Consider the following 15704-nt stretch of genomic DNA (forward strand, 5'->3'; position numbering starts at 1 on the left):
TTTTGTTGGCAAACCAAACATTCTCCCACAAACTTTTGAATATCCGATTTAATGCCATCCCAAAAAAATTCCTTCTTAACCCTGTGGTAAGTTTTTAAAAATACTAAGTGCCCTCCTAAGGGAGAAGTGTGTAATTCCATAAGAATCTTTTGTTTGAGTTGGGAATTCTTACAGAGGTATAATCTATCTTTGTACCATAATGAATCATTTTGCCAGCTAAATGTATGAGATGTACTAGAATCTTGTTGTAACTTTTGAGTAAGTGCCCACACTTCTTCATCATTCTTCCATTCATCCCTTGCTTCGTTTATCCAATCTGGTTGGATAATATAAATCACAGACAACAATGTTTCCACATCCTCATCCTTTCTTGAGAGTGCATATGCCACCACATTTTGCTTCCCTTTTTTGTAGATGATTTCATAGTCATAACCCAACATCTTTGTGACCCACTTTTGTTGCTCTTCAGAGGATAATCTCTGTTCGAAAAAGTATTTAAGGCTATCATGATCCGTTTTTACCTTGAAGTGTCTTCCCATTAGGTAGGGTCACTTTCAAAAACAATGGGTCTTTCATCTTCCATTATAATAGCACCAATTCCATTTCCTAAAGGATCACATTCCACAATAAAGCTTTTTGTGAAGTGTGGTGTAGCTAAGACTGGTGCTTGGCACATTGCCTCTTTAAGATGTTCGAAGGCCTTTGTTGCTTCTCGAGTCCATGAAAATGTGCCTTTCTTCAATAATTTTGTTAGAGGTGCGCCTATTCTCCCATAATTTTTAACAAACTTGTGATAATACCCTGTCAACATGAGAAATCCTCATATATGCTTTATGGATGTGGGGATTTTCCATTCCTTGATGGCTTTAATTTTGCTAGGGTCTACCTTAACTCCTTCATGATATACAATATGACCGAGATATTCCACCTCTTGTACTCCAAAGAAACATTTGCATCTTTCTGCATATAATTGATTCTCCTCCAATAGTTGTAGCACCCTGTCAACATGTTCAAGATGATCCTTCCAAGACTTGATGCAGATTAGTATATCATCAAAAAAAACTAACACAAATTTTCTAAGGGTGGGTTTGAAAATGGAATTCATCAAACCTTGAAATGTAGAAGGTGGAATGGTAAGGCCAAAAGGCATGACCAAAAATCCATAATGACTCTCATGGGCTCTAAATGATGTTTTCAGAATGTCTTTAGTCTTCATTATGATTTGATGATATCCTAAATGAAGATACAACTTGGTGAAGTAAATTGATCCATGCAATTCATCTAGTAATTCATCAATGACACGAATGGGAAACGTATCTTTAATAGTGACTTGTTGAGCACCCTATAATCTAGACACATGCACCATGATCCATCCTTCTTGTGCACCAATACTACTGGAGCATAGAAAGAACTTTGACTAGGTTGAATTATACCAGCCTCTAGCATTTCTGCAACCATACGTTCAATTTCACTCTTTTGGGCATAGGGGTATCTGTACAGCCTGATGTTTGGAGGAACACTTCCTGGTATCAGATGAATAGCATGATCATGATCATGAATAGGTGGGAGACCTTTGTGAGTATCAAATACCTTGGAGTGAGTGTCCAAGATTTTTTGGAGATCTTGAGAAATAGATAATTTTAATGTGGAGACATTTAGCGAACATAATTGTGCAATTACACCTCTTTGTTCCTTTTTTAGAAGCTTTGTCATATCGTTAGAGCTGATTATCATTCCTGGTTTCCCTGCAATACCCCTTAATTCAACTTCCTTTCCTTCTGCATAAAATTTCATGAAAAGTTCTTGAAAATCAAAAGCTATTGTACCCAAGGATTGTAGCCATTGGACTCCTAGTGCAACATCAGCACCTCCCATTGAAATGGAAAGCATTGGGCTAGTCAATACATATTATCCCATGGATAGCTTGATATTATGGCACTTTATAGAGCAATTATTCCTCCATTTGCAAGCATCACTTGACACTCTGGTGCTAGATATATGAAGCAATTCAATTCTTTTACTACCTTACAATGAATAAAATTGGGTACTTCCTGAATCAATGAACACTATTACCTTTTTCTTCTTGATTTGTCCTTCTATCTTGATGGTTTGACAAGTGGTAATTCCCACCAATGCATTACAAGATATGGTCAGATTCATTTCTTCTTTATCTAGGCTTTGTTCCTGAAGTATATCCTCTTCTTTTGACCTTTTTTTCTCTTTCTCTTCTTCCTTTTTACAGTCTATGTAGAATAATTTCTTCTTAGCACACTTATGACCTTTAGTGTATTTGCTATCACAATTGTAACAAAGCCCTTTTTCTCTTTTTTCTTCCAATTGTTGTGGTGTTAACATTATAGGTTGTGGAAGACTAGGGCCAACAACACTTCCATCTTTATAGTTGTGAGTGGTATGCTTCTTGGTTGCCATAATTTTTCTTTCCATTTTTCTTGCTAACCTGAATGCCTTCTCTAATGAATCAGGTTCCCAAAGGCGAACATCATGTTGGATATTATCCTTTAAAGTCCCTATGAACACATCAATCGTATGCTCCTCTGGAATAGTTTTTTACCCTTATGTTCAATTTTTGGAACTCTTCAATGTGATCCATTATTGAACCCTTTTGTTTGAGACTTATCAATTGGCTAAAAAAAGTGTTGCTTTCTGTATCCTCATATTGTGCTATCAATTCTTCTGTAAAAATTGCCCAAGTGATAATTTGTTTATGAGAGCAAAGCCATTGATACCATACAAACTAATTTGGTTCCAAATATAAAGTTACAATACGTACATTTTGTTTGTTTTGCACATTATTGAGATCGAAAAATTGCTCCATCGGTAGTATCCATGTTGTGGGATCTTTGCCATCAAACTTCCTCATATCAATTTTTGGAATATGGTGGGTCTTTGATCCAACATTAGAGTCTATGAAATCATGATGAACATTTATTTTGTTTGCATCATGAGTTTCCTTTACTACCCTTTCACCATTTGTAAGTATTTCTTGTAGAAAAATTGTCAAATCTATCTTCAAATCTGCCATGTCTCTCTACAAATATGCCTTCAAATCATGCTTCAAATCATCCATCTTAGCTTCCATGCCCTTTATCTTAGATTCCATGCCATTTATCATAGCTTTTGTTAACTTTTGTGAGAGTGACATTTGTTGCACTTGGTCTTGTAATTTTGATATATCATGTAGCATTTCTTCCTCTTCTTCATGAGTCATGCTAGAGCTTTCAGGTTTCTTACTACGTGTTTCCATTTTCTTTCCTTGGGGCATTAGTTACCAATAATAACTCTCTACTATGCCCTTAGAATTCCTTCAAAATAATTTTGCAAACGAAGCTTAAGCAAAAATTAAAAAAAAAAATATACACACCTTTTTTCACTTTGTAGGAGCTTGATATTGCCTTTGATGTATCTCTATAATTTCCGATGATCCAGTTTTGAAAATGCGACCTGCAGTAGCCCTCTGTGTCCTCTTTGCAGTGCCACCAGTCTGATCCAAATTGGAATCTCCAAGGAAGAGTTATGCCAAATCTCCCAGAGTGATCTGATTATAGACTAGTTCAGTAGAGCGAATTTGTACGATATGCCACGTGTCCCTGTTTCGACCTTTGGCTCTAAAAAATATATACAAGAAAATAAAATATGTACTCTTTCAGTGCCTTCTTACAAAACATCAATCTGATGCTCAGAGAGAAAGTTATGACGATTTTCCTCAGGTCACTTGTTTGGAATGTAATTCAGGAGTCTGCAAAAAGACCAACTTCCTCAGATCATATCTCTACAAATATAGTGCGAAAAGCTCTGAAATTCGGACCCAAGGTTTAGTACGATGTCATCTCAAACGGGTTTTTTTTTTAACTTCTGAAACATTGCAGAAAAAAGTTATAGAGAAAATGCCATGATGACCTATTTGGAGCAGCGAAACCCTAGAATCCGAAGCTCTCATACCAAATGTTATGAAACTAGCTCACAAAAAGATAGAAAAGAGAGATCGATGCCTTAGAATTCAGCCTCTTTGAGGGGGAAACCTCCTTTACATTACATAAATGAAAAATTCTTAGATGATTTAAATGACAAAACCTCCTTTCTATATACACGAGTCTAAGGAGTCATAATATAACCCAGCCAACCTAACAATAATAATATAAAGGCACAAAAATAACAATAGAGGGATTCTATGGGGCACAATAATAACAATATTGGGACAATAGGGGCACAACAATATTTCTAAGGGATATAACTAGAATAGCAATGGGGTAATTACTAGTATTATAGGGACTTAACACTTCTACGATAGAACGGTTCTTCATTTCAGTAACACCATTTTCGCAGGAGTATATGCAGTAGTATTCTCCCTATTAATTCCATCTTCTCTACAATAATATTTGAACTCATTTGATTTGTATTTGGTTCCTTTACCGGTTCTCAATATTTTGATTTTGTTCCCATTTTTATTTTCGACCAAAGATTTGAAAGAGCGTAACCATTTGAATACTTCGCCCTTCTTCATCAAGAAATATATCCAACTCTTGCGAGAGAAATCATCTATAAATTTTGAATAATATAATTATCCTCCCTATTAGTTCATAGGAATTGCACGAGATAGATCTTAATAGATCAATTGCAATATGCCAGTAGTCTTGCTATCACTTGAGCGGAATGGTCCCCCTGTATGCTTTCCTCTAGCACACCCCTAACAAACACCTTCATGTTCTACTTTAAATTCAGGCATACCTGTCATAATCTTCCTCGCAATGATTAGCACCTTATAATGTAGATGAGAAAACCTCAGAGCCATAATTCAGATTGAAGTGATGTGTCGCAAGACATAGCTCCCAATGGGATTCCTCGAACTTGATATAGGCTATCAATCCTGAAGCCAAGTGTAAATGCATCATTGAAATTTTTGTTCCACACATGTACCTTTCCATCGATGAAAACCACCTTGAATACTTTGTCCTCCATGAATGAGATAAATACCAGGTTCTTCTTTGGATCGAATACATATAGTACTTCTTTTAGATGAATGGTGTTACCCTAATTCATTTGAGGATTAACATTCCCAACTACCTTTCTGGGATACATGGGATTATCTCCACGGATAATTCCTAAATTTGTATCCCTTTCAATCAGACTTGAAAGATCTTCCTTATACCCGGTGAAGTTCCTTGAGGCACCACTATTAATCACCCAATTTCCTAAAGTGTTCAGAGGAGATGCAGTAGAAAGGGAAGATATAAGATAGAATTATTTTTTCTTGTTATGAACAACATTAGATTCATCATACCTGTTGTTTCTTGTTCTCTCGTAAGGGTGACCATATCCATCTTGAGTAGCGGAAGCATTCATTTTCCCTTTCTTGTTTAACCTACCATTCCTTTTATTGTTGTTGTGGTGATTGTTATCATCATGAGGTGTATCCCTTCTATTGTTACACTCCCCAGGATAGTGACCAAACTTGTTTTAAATGAAGCATCCTCCCTTCCTTCCATTTTTAAAACTCAACCTTCATTGGCATTGTTTCTTTGAACCTGTATTGTTCTTCTTTTTAGCATGAGTGGAGAATGTAGTAGGATCATTCCTATCTGAAGGAATCGCCTATTACATCATCCTTGTTTCTTTCTTAAAACATCTAGTCAACATTTCTTCAAAACCTGGAATTAGGTTATTATTGAGTACAATAGTGTTGAACACATGTCATTGAGGAGGAATACCTCCAAGGGAAATGAGAGTAAGCTCCCTGTGAATAATAACTTAACCAATCGAAAGGTCATTTTTGATCTCGGTAATCCTCATGAAGTAGGATGGAATATCCTCACCTTTTTCCTTCTTGTACTTTGTCTTATCTGAAACCAATGTATTTAAAGGAGACTCTAGAGTCTTTCCCTACACATAATCCATGACATCTTCCTCTTCTAAATTCAAATCAAGATAAATCTTCCATGAATGATAAACAGACTTATCATGAAGCTTATCATCAAACTTGAGGTAGGATGTGGAGGCCATTGAGAATTGTTCTTGATCAGTGATTTCTCCTCTTAGTGATTTCTATTCACCCTTTCTTGGATTTGTCTTGACCTCAGATCTAATACCATGTTAATTTTAGGATAAAAATGGCATGTTCTATGCTTAGAGAAATTTTACTTCAAATTATTTATTACCCTAATATCAATATCCAATTCAGTAATCACATCATTGAGATAGTAAAATGGAGATCAAACATAAACAATAACATCATAAGACAAGACAACAGAAGAGGACATAAGATATGGCACCAGTCAGGGATAAACCCCAATGTGGGGAAAGCCTTGACCAATTCTTCTTATTATTCTTCAAAAGTTCAACAGAAAAAGAGAGTACAATTTACAATATTTACTTGCCCAATTTGACTAGTCAAAATAAAAGAAACATAACGATTTAACTCGAAAGTAAACATTCGTCAACAGGGATGAAATAGACCTCCAAAATACCTTCATCAGCATTGATCAACTCGGCCTCCAACAACAAGATAATGCAGCCCAAAAAAGTACGAGAATAATGAGTCAAATCTGGTGAACAAAGGTCAACACAACAACCATAACTAAGGCAGTCAACGTTGGGGTCAAACATCCTCAAATTTTTTGCATACAATTGAAGTCTGCCCAAGCAATATTCTCCCTCAAAAAACCAAATTGAAATAGGGTTAATGATGGTCAATGTCAGCCACCTGAAATTTCGGCCAAATTTGGTCAACGTAGCGGCCAGAAAAGACAGTCTTCCTTTCACATGTGTGGAGAGAGAGAGGCCCAAAATTCCATACCCAATCAAGGTGAGAGAGAGAAATATGAATGAGATGATATAGCAAAATGAGCAAGAGGCACCTTGTATTTATATGCAACATTGAAGGTTGGAGGAGTCTAATTTGATGTCTAAGTCATCTTGACAATTTGTCCATAATCAGAATAAATTCATAACTTCATTTGTACATCTCAGAATGCGATGATCTTTAGATCAATCCAACACCTCTCAGAAAGAGGAATCCAAGACGAATATTATCTACCTCATAAGAGCTATCCAAAAGTGATGTTTGGCCCTAGTTTCCAAATTTAACACTGTTAGATGGAAGCACTAATTTCCTAGTTTATATGCTCCAACCCACATTCACTAAGGAACTAATGTTCACTCTCCTTAGAACTCATTCTTCCTTGTTTGAGATCTCTGCTCTTATCTACAAATTTCTCTATCCTTTTCTCACTCTACAACAACACACTAAATTTAGCCCTTTTTTTTCTCAACATCCTTTTCTCATACTCCACCGACGCACCACTTTGTACACTCTAGATTAGTATAAACTCTCACACAAAACTTTTTTCTCAGGACCCTCTTCTTCTACACAAGAACTATCGACCCCTTCTCAACAACTTGGACACACTTAACCTTCTTCTCAATGGTATTCGATCACAAATCTCTTCACGCAACTCACATAACTATGTTGCTTCCCCCAATTAGAAAACCGTAATCCCAAGTTTTGTTCCACTGCAACAAAATGACCGGTGTTGTATCTTCATTAAATCACACTGCCCAAGAGAGTACTCACATTAGGTATCTCCATCTTGATTTGGAATCTAATTTTTTGGCCACAACAACAAAATTAAGAACTAGGAATGGGAATTATGAGCATTTCTTCATACTGAGAATTAAAATTCTTAGTAAAACTCCATGCTACAGCAGGGCTTCCCATGCTAATTAATTTCCCATAGAATACATAACGTACCTGAGGTATGGATCCATTCTTTTGTGATTTGATCTTCTCAAGTCAAAAATATTATTCGTTCAAGTCTACAAGGTGTGAAAGGTAGATATTAGGTGGCTTGTTTATGTCCGAGATAGGCTTCATTAATTAATTTTACACAATAATGGTCCTCTCTATGTCAATCTAGAGATCTCGAGATTCACTATTGACACAAATAAATATTTGAGTTGTTGATCGAATCAAAACTTCCAACTTCTGCCAACAATCCTTTAAGAATAGTTGTTGACTCATCCACAAGTGTGGTGCAAACCTACACATGGAAAAGATACTAAATATTGAGGATTCCTACCAAGGTAGTTTACGATCCTTTAAACCAAACCATAAAGGATTTCTATTTGCAGTGCTGCCAAATATAACTTTGTGGACATTTTTTATTATAGTATTGAGAGCTTAACTATCGCTCATTAAACATTTTGCACACATGGTCTTATTACTACACAGAACCAAGTCTTGAACTTAACCTTAGCCTTCAATGTTCCATCCTAGATTATGTGTAGTATGGGGTATGTCCACTGCATGCACTAGAGAATCAAAGGCCTTTCAAGTTGACTTGAAATGCCATCGCAATGTCTTCCTCTCCAAACACTTTTTCTTTTCTTTTGGCCCAAAGGCCCATTGTCACACAACACCTGAAACCATCAGAAAACCATTCCTGGGATGCACCTTTTGTCACTTAACAAAACTGTCAAATGTTGGTGAGATATTTTATCTCTTGACTATGTTACCCAACACCTTTTCTTGAGAATATAAACTATGCACCAATGTTTACCTTCAGGATGAGCCCTATAGAATGATGTGTCCTGTGGTCTCCTCCCTCTCTTCTCTCATTAGATGTCACTTGTGTGTTGTCATGTTCACTTGTCTCGGTGCAATCCTCTTAGTCAACCCGCTCATTCCTTTATGCACACCACTTAAACCTTCTAGGCCAAAAATTGCGGGATGACATCATGTTGATGTCATTTTCACCACATGTCATGTGGAAATTGGTCCAAATTGTACTCACAAATAAGTCATTCCGATACCCAAAAACACCAAATATGCTTGCCGCATGCCACACACCCATTGGGTTGTGTTGACATCATCATTCTCTATCACCTGGGACAATCAAATGTTGGTATGTATCCCACTATTAGAGAGGAGAGAAAATACTCGCAACCTATTTTTTCATGTTTTTCCTTTATAAAATCTCCAAAGGGTTCCCAACCATTTATTTTATTTTTCTCTAATAATCCTCTGAGCTACCTATCACTATTTCATGCACAACTCACAGTACGTCCTCAGTGTGCACATAAAACACTTACAGGTTTATAATGTCAGGTTTCCTCCACTGGGCTAAGTTGCAGGTGGGATTCACCTATGGCCAATGGGAACCCTTTCCACTATGTAGTTGCTTCATATCTACCCACGACATTCCCTTATCTCCCTTAAGGTTTATTAAGGGTGTTACCTTCGGGATACCTATATTACAATGTGTTGGAATGGGGGCTCCACCTTAAGGCCAATAACCATGCTCCCCACTATCTCTCTTTGCAACCCACATCCACCGAACTCTCCTTTAGTGGCTTCGCTAAAAGGCTCTTCCAACTCTGTCTGATTTCAAAACATGGTAACCACTTTGACCCAAGGCCACCTTTAACTCTGTTGTTTAAATTTTGGGCACCTGAACTTTGACTAGAAATAAGTTGTGATCTAGGAGGCCATTTGTAGATGTCCACATATCCTTGAAAAGCTCTTTCTAAGAAATAGCCAACTATGCCACTTCCAGGAGCATTTAAGCTGATCTCCTGAGGTAGAGCCTCCCCCAAATACGATGACTCGCAACCATCATACCTATAAGACTATATAAATTATTTTCATATCCTATTATTATGATGTTTCTCTACCTAAGACTGCAATGACCATGGAATTCCCCTGGAGCTTGACACACAATGCACATTCATACTAGGATAGTTGTCATCAACAACCATGCTTGTATACTTTGATATCAATTATAAAACACTTCCCAACTGTCAAACAATGCCAATTGTCTAACACATCTCCCACAAAGATGTTGACATCAATTCCAACACACATGCTAGCACTAGCTATCCAAGAAATTCCAATTGTCCAATAGGTGAGCCATTTTTCTTGTTGTGACTGATCCAAAATATCATTTATCAGCAGAATGGGGTACCCACATGGTGATGTAATTTTTTGAATAACAGATTGTTCCAAAGTTGTTTCAACTACTTCTTCACCTCATTTACTTATATAATGGATTACTTGTACAACCAAATGTTTGGTGACAAGGAGTCCATAAAAAATTGCATCTTCTGCTCCACTTACCTCTTATGTGGTATCCATTTAGAATCCTTAAACACACCCTTATATGCCTATAAAAACTCCTCTAGTTGTTGTTCCTATTTCTTAATACACACCTCCACGAATTATTTTTCTCTAATTAACTCTTCAAGAAATCGAGTTGTTTGTTAAAACTAGTAAAACATATTTTTTTCCTTGGATTAATCAATTTCCTGACATTGTTGACACTTACTAGAGAAATTTTTTACTTTCATTTTATGCATTAATGGTAAAACATTTTCCATCCTTGATGAGGATACTCCATATAGATTAAGGTGAACTAAATATAGTTGTACTTCATGAATAAAATCATCAATCATATAAGGTATGACTTTACATAGTTTGTTTACCTTTATTTCCACATCCTAACAAACCCACATCCCAATGGATATGGGTTTGGATGAGCTTGAACATCCAATCCAATTTTTTTGACCAATTTTGTTGCAATCTGATTCTCCTATGATCTTGAGTCAAATAAAGCACCCAATCTATATCCTTTTGAACTATATTTTTCAATAGAAGAGTTTAATATATTCATTCTCTTGTTATTGTTAAAGAATACCTCAATTTTCCTCCTCATATACATCTATAAACACAATCTTCTCATCCTGTCTAAGTTATATTCCACCTAATTACTCAAATATGGAGCCTTGAAATTTTGTTTCTTAATATATTCCTTTTTCTTTTTGGTTTGAGATTTGGGTACAAGTTCCATGACTTTTCATCTGTTTTAATGTTAATGTTATAGTGGTTTGTTTGGTTGCCTAGATATTTTGATTACTGTGTTGTGGCTACTCACTTTTTATCCCACCCCTGCCCCTTATAAGCTTCTTTGTTCTCTTTTTTCTTAGACGAACTTGATTTTCCCTTGGTTTGGCCCATGTTCTCCTAGTTCTCTACCCATACATAAGCTTCATCCACCAATATAAGCTTTAACATCGCTTGTTTCTATAGAATTTCTATGTAGACCACTGCAAACAATTAAGGAGTACACTTAAGTTCTTTGGGGAGATATCAAACATTATGGTCATGTTTCTAAATTATGTTTTTCAATCTTATACAATCTGCACCTACTTCTACCTAAATTAATGTAGAAGCTCTTCTCCACCTAGCATATACCATGTACAAACTCACACCTTCGAAATTTTTCCAGCAGTTGGTGCTTCTTGAATGTCTCCGACATGTACATCAAAACATAGATATGTTTCTTCTACGTAGCACTGTATACAAGTATATCATCTAATAAAATATAAAAAAAACGAATCTATAAAACAAAATAATATATCATTTATCAATCTCATAAACATATGACATGCATTTCATAGGCCAATCAAAATGACTAAGCACTCATACAAGCCTTTTTATCATTTTGAAGGTAGTCTTCCATGTATCTTTATTTAACCCAAACCTAGTGATATATAGAATTGAATTCAAACATGGTGATGTTGGAAACAATGTTAATACTAAGAGGATGGAATAAATCAGTATTAAGACTAATTTTAATTTTTTGCCAATCTATATTTAGCATTCAATGCTGACGATTGTTCATGTAAGCCAACAACAACATATCATGTGCAACAACGTAAATCAACACATGAAAACAAGTACCATGAGAAGAATACACATTAGACACATAGGTTTAATGTGGAAACCCTTGATAGAGAAAATCCGCATAGCTTGTTTGTTATTTGATGTAATAATAAGCACCTACTCTACTAGAATTTTTTTGTGAGCTAGCACTCGCATGAAGAACCAAATCTCTTTGATTGTTTGCTAACACCCACTAGAAATAAGCACCGGCTTCCTTCTTCTAAATCGACTGATCAACTTAACAAAACAACCAAATGAAGCACCAACTTCATGGACTTGTTGCATGCACCAACTTGCACCTCCTTGGATTTATGCAAGCAACAACATACAGGAGGCACCAAAACCTAATTTCTCTTTAGATACCCCCAAGATGGAAGCACTAACTCCCTTGTTTGTAGGCTCCAACCCACATTCACTAAGTAACTAATGTTCACTATCCTTGGCACTCATTCTGGATTATTTTATATCTTTGTTCCCGTCTCCATTTTTCTTTGTCCTTGGCCGATTCTATAGTAATACACTGGAGTTGGCCTTCTATTATACTCAACATCCTTTTCTCATACTTAGCCCACACAACACTTTGTACACTTTGCAGAAGCATACAATATCAGGCAAAGCTCTCTCTTCTCGATACTGTTCTTTTACAAAAGTACTCTAGATGTCTTCTTAGTAGCCCATGCAAACTTGGCCATCTTCTTAGTAGTGCTCACTCGCAAAGCTCTTCACAGAGGTCACACAACTATGATGCTTCCCATAATTTCACAACTGCAATCCCACGTTTTTTTCCACTGCAACACGTTGATCGATGTTGTCTCTTCTATAAATCCCATTGCCCGAGAGTGTACTCTCATCATGGATCTCCATATTACATTTGCATCTAATTGTTTGGCCACTACAATGCCATCAAACACTAGGAATGGGCTTTCCAAGTGTTTCTCCACACTAAGAATTAATTCTTAGTCAGACTGTATGGTACAACAAGGCTCGCCATGCTAATTAATTTACCACAGACTACATAATGTACCCCAGGAATAAATGCATTTTTTTAATAGGCCTTCCCACTCAATAATTTTATCTATTTAATTCTATGTGGCATGCAAGGTATACCATAGGTGGCTTGTTTATGTTTGAGGTAGGCTTCATTAATTCATTTTGCACAATTGTGGTTCTCTCTATCTCAATCGAGAGCTCTCAACATTTCCCTTTGAGTCAAATAACAATTTCAATCACTGACCCATTAAAGACTTCCAAAATTCACCAACAGTCCTTCAAGGATAGTTTCTAACTCATCCACAAGTGTGTTGCAAATCCACATCTCGAAAACCTAGCAAATATGGAGGATTCCTGCCAAAGTTGCTTTCGATCAATTTAACCAAATCCCAAATGATTTTTATTAACAGAGCTGGAAAATATGAATCCATGGACCCTTTTTATTATAGTCACGTGATCTTAACTACCACTCATTAAACCTTTTGCGCCCTTGGTCTTATTTCTACACAAAGTCAAGTCTTGAACTTAACCTTAGCCTGTAGCCTTCCCTCAAGGATTATGTGTAGTGTTGGGTCCACCCACTACAACCATTAGAAAATATAAGGCTTGTAGGGTTAAGTTGTAATGTCACCACAATGTCTTCCTACCCCAATGCCTTTTCTTTGTTTTTGGCCCAAATGCCCATGGTAACCCAACATGTGAAACCTTCACAAAACAATGCCCTCGATGCACCTTTCATCAGTTGAAGAAGTGTCAAATGTGAGTGAAATACTCATCTCTTGACTTTGTCCCGATAATATAAACTATTCACCCTTGTTTTCCTCAAAGATGAGCCTTGTGGAATGATGTGTCTTGTGGGGTCCTCCATCTCTTCTCTCATTGGGTGTCGCTTGTGTGTTGTCATGCTGACTCATCTCAATGCAATCCTATCAAAAATTTTACTTTCCTCCTTTTAAATTATTTTGATATGATACTTGCAACCTTACACATCAAATGGGGTCCTCGTGACACATTTTCATTTGCCCCTATTGTGACACAACTAGGTACTCTTGAAGCTTGCTTGCTAGTTCCTTTGTTCACACTGCTCAAACCTTCCATGCCCATAACTATGGGATGAAATCATTTTGACATCGCCTATTCCATGTGTCCTCTAGATATTGTTGCACGTGTCACTTGGAAATGAGCCATTTTGGTACAAAAAAACACCAAATATGTGAGCGGCATGTCACACTCCCATCTGGTTGTTTTGACCTGATCATTCTCTATCACTTAGGCTAATCAAATGTTACAATGTGTCTTTCTATCAGAGAGGAGATAAAACAGTCCCACAACATGGTTTTTCAAATTTTTCATTTATAAAATTTCCAAAGGGTTCCTAACCATTTCTTTTGTTGTTCTTGAATAAGCTTCGGGCTTCCTGTCCTCTACCTCTTGCACTAAAATCCTTCGGGAAAACCTTTTGCCAGTTCATCTATTAAGGTAAGGGCCTTCTACTCGATTGTTTGTGTATCACTATTTCCTACTTCATTTCTACATAGTCCTACATGTTCTGATGCCCACCTCCTAGTACCTCCTCTCTACTTATGCTAAAAAAATTTAGGCATATATGTTAGGCTTCCTCCACTAGGATAGGTTGTAGTTCAGCTCTGCTTATGTCTAATGGGAAGGCCCCCCACTGCATAATTGATCCACGTATGCCCACTGCATTCCCTTGTGTTGCTTAAGGTTTCTCTGGGTTGTTACCTTCATAATACCTCCATCGAGTTTTGTTGGAATGGGGACTCCACCTTATGGGCAATGACCATGCTCCACGTTGCCTCAATGTCCAACCCACATACACCTAGCTATCCTTCAGCGTCTCTGCTAAAATGCTCCACCAACTCTATCTAGATGTCAAACTTGGTCACCACTTGGGATGAAGGCCACATCTAACTATACCATTTAACTTTGCATCACCTCAAATTTGACAGAAAATAAGATGTGATCCAGTAGGCCATTTGTAGACTTACACATACCATTGGAATTCTATTTCTGAGAACTAATAAAATATGACACTTCCATGAACCTTTAAGCTCATCTCTTGTGGTAGAGGCTGCCCCAAAGTGTAGGACTCCTAACAATGAAAACTATAATGCTTTATAAATTCTTTTCTCACCCTGCTACTATGATGGTTCTCTACCTAAGACTGCAATAACCATGGGACTACCTGTGATCTTGACACACCATGAAAATTAATATTAGAATAATTGTCATCAACATCCATGTTATTCTTGTTGACATCTATTCCAACAGACTTTCCAACTGTTAGACAATGCCAATTTTCTAGCACATCTTGTGCAAGGTTGTTGACATCAATGCTAACACACTTTCTACCACTAGAGATCCAAGAAATTCCAACTATCCAATAGGTGAAGAATTTTTCTTGTTGCAATTCATCCAACATATCATCTATCACGGGAATCGGTAACCTATTCTTGAGCTAATTTTTTTGGCATCTTAAATCAATAAACATATATCAAGTCTCATCTTTCCTCTACATAATGATTATGGGTGACACACATGGCAATGTAGTTTGTTAAATAACACCATGTTCCAATAGCTTTTGCGATTACTTCTTCACCTCTTTTCTTCTATAATGGACTCCTTATACAGCCTAATGTTTGGTGACAAGGACTCCATAAAAAACTAGGCCTCCTTCTCCACTTCCCTCTTATGTGGTAGCCATTTGGAAGCATTGGAGGCACCTTTATATGCCTATAAATACTCTTATAATTGTTGTTTCTATTTCTTAGTACACCCCTTCATGAAATTTTTTTCTCTAATTAACTCTACTATGGACTAATTTTCTCTTAAAACTAGTAAAACATACCTTTTCCTAGAATTAATCAGTATCTTCACTTGATGACACTTACGAGTGAATTTTGAATTTCCATTTTATGAATTAATGGTAAAACATTTTCCATCCTTGATGAGGCTACTC

The sequence above is a fragment of the Pinus tabuliformis genome, chromosome 8, assembly GCF_031772625.1.
Source record: "Pinus tabuliformis cultivar Carrire ecotype Pingquan chromosome 8, CPIR1, whole genome shotgun sequence".
Classification (NCBI taxonomy): Eukaryota; Viridiplantae; Streptophyta; class Pinopsida; order Pinales; family Pinaceae; genus Pinus; species Pinus tabuliformis.